The sequence below is a fragment of the Musa acuminata genome, unplaced genomic scaffold (assembly GCF_036884655.1).
Source record: "Musa acuminata AAA Group cultivar baxijiao unplaced genomic scaffold, Cavendish_Baxijiao_AAA HiC_scaffold_515, whole genome shotgun sequence".
NCBI lineage: Eukaryota > Viridiplantae > Streptophyta > Magnoliopsida > Zingiberales > Musaceae > Musa > Musa acuminata.
This window is the reverse complement of record NW_027020760.1, coordinates 368,525-371,105: the sequence shown is the minus strand read 5'-3', so window position 1 is coordinate 371,105 and position 2,581 is coordinate 368,525. Positions and strand designations below refer to the sequence as shown.

Genomic DNA, 2,581 nt, shown 5'->3' with positions numbered 1-2,581 from the left:
CGTATTCATTCGTGAAAGAAACCCCTCCCTCAGTTGAAGACAGAAAAGAAAATCAAGCATTCGCCTATTTACAGACAAGGCAAGCAGAGCGAATAAAGAAAGATTTACATGTCAGCAATCAGGCACAACATTAATTCTGTCTCTTTCTTTCTCTTTGCACGGAAATAGCCTCTTGACTGTTGAGGTGGTTAATCAAATGAGAATAGTAGAAGAATGAGAATAGTAGAAGAATGAGAATAGTAGAAGAATCGGACATGGAATGCGCTCTTATCGGCGTAAAGAAAGAAGGAGTCTTGGTTAAGCCAGAACTTTGCCAGCTTTAAGTGCAGTTCCTTGCCTTCCCCATTCTTTCGAAGTTGCTAGTACTCTCTCTCTCCTTTGCTCCAAGGGCGGGATAATATAAGCCATAATATAAGCCGGGATACTTTGCTCCAAGGACGGTCTAATAAGAAAGACGAATAAGATATTCAGATGTTTCTTATCAAGTCATAAATAGGTTTGAAGGAAGCACAAGTCCGCTAGTCTCTTCTCATATATAAGAAATCATATATCACAGAAATGGGTTTGAAGGAAGCAAGTCGAAGCTAAAGTCATAAATAGGTTTGAAGGGTTGTGTTGGGCATAGAGAAAATGGTCAGAGGAGAGAGAGCTCGGTTCAACAAGTGGAGGTCGAGGCCGAAAGGAAGCATATTCCTACACGCCGCTAAACTCACCTTGCTTCGCTCGTGTCTCCTTAGCACTCACTGTTAATCGAGTCTTCCATGCCCAACGACCTCGTGGAGTTCACTCCTTCCCTCCTCATCGATGACGCTGCCTTCCCTCTCTATCCCTATATTCCAGTACAACGGCGGAATCGTGTATAGGGAACTCGACTAGCTACCTACCTAACCTAATTTGAACCGGGATCAATGATTGATCTTAGTGAAACATCTGACCCTCCACGACTTGGAGCCAGATCCTCCTAAGAACTTAACAGAGCGTACCACACTGAGATAGGAAACCGTCTAAGACCGGAAGAGCTAAGATCGAGCAAGAATGAAAGCTTGTTTCTTCCGGCGGCGCAGATCGAGAAGCATGTATCTGATCTCCCCACGAAACTGGCCGCCTTGAACCATTCTCCTAACGTCCGCGACGGAGCTGATCTACGCCTCTGCCTCTGCTTACCTTGCTTGCTACTATCTTCTGAGAAGACAATAAGACAAACAGCACAGACTTCCCCCCTTCACCAACAATTGTAGTAAGTAAGTAGTCCCGTATGACATTCTTAAAACATTAATATCTGGGCACTTTAGGAGGTCAATCTTCCGTGTTTGAAGCTACTGCTAAAGTACGGACCCTCATCTTTCTTAAAAGGATAGGCAATTGAGCGAGAATAGGGCAATAGCGATAGACACAGGAACGGAAATAGACTCATTATTTCCATAGAGAAGAATTCTAGCACAAAACCACCTTTTCTGTAACAGCGTATTCTGTGATTAACTGTCACAACCCATTAAAAGAGCTTCTTCTTATTCCATGCTAGCTATGACCTAGCCCCCAATAGAAGAAAGGCTTAGAATCAATGCTTTGACCGGTAATGCCCCTTCTCTCTCATAGCCCTGCCCTGCCCTCGTGGGAATCTCAGATGTTAGAAAATCCTCCAAGGCTTCTTCCCCAAGAGCTCTGCTAACACTGGCTAATGACCTCGCTCGAGTTGAAACAATGGAATTCGCCGAGGGGGTTCTTTCACTTATGAAAAGGTGGTTGAGATAGATGGAGCCCTGAACTGAAGTTCCTTCGCTACCTTCCCCTCTACCCTTGGAACAAATTAATAGGCGCTTCCATTGCGAGAACCTTTCATCCGAATCACAAACGAATTGGAAGCATTTCTTTGAACAGCTGAAAAGCATTCCACCTCGGATGAGGAGTCGTTTCCAAAATAGAAGTCAAGTCAACTGATTCAAGTTAGTCCAAGCATTTACTAATACAAATAAGGGCAAGAAAGCCTTTGAAACGAGTGAAAATCTCACTAAATGGTGAATTGGTTCATTTCCATTGAAGAATCATACGCTGGTTGAGAATAAGCAGCAGGTGTAAGGAGGGATGGCACTTAGGAAAGGAAATTGAAGCCAGTTAATCCAATAAGATAAGAAGAGGCATATGCAAGACCAGAAGAGGTTGAACATTCATCTCTATAAACTGTATCGAAAAAAGGGACGTCTATTAAGGAAATCGGATTGATGCAAAAATCCACAATGTTCGGGAGGTTTGGTGAGAGGGGTGGTCTCGGATATGGCTCAGAGTACTGCCTCGCTTAGTCCAGCTGAGCTCCATTATTGAGACAACCATAGAGTAAAGGTACAAAATACAGAGAAAAAGAGTGTATGCGAGTAAGTGAGAAAGCTTGAGCATATTCTTTTCCGTTTACTCACTCATTTGAGCTCTTCCTGTCGATCAGTGCGACTCCAACACATACTGAGAGAGCAGAGCGTCCCTTATTAGCGTAGTAGCAAGGCTTTCTTTCGTGAGCTAGCCTTGTGTGTTTGCTTCCTCCTTTCCTATCTGTTTCGGTAAATGCCTGGCTATTAATAAAGCTAGCGTG

General features: G+C 43.7%; 1 long non-coding RNA gene across 1 annotated transcript; it reads left to right on the top strand.

Annotated features, from left to right (window-relative positions):
• Positions 1-371: 371 nt before the first annotated feature.
• On the top strand, positions 372-854 carry LOC135661067 (uncharacterized). The gene is made up of 2 exons (XR_010507009.1): positions 372-496; positions 601-854. It is a non-coding gene; the product is annotated as an uncharacterized LOC135661067 (long non-coding RNA).
• Positions 855-2,581: the final 1,727 nt, after the last annotated feature.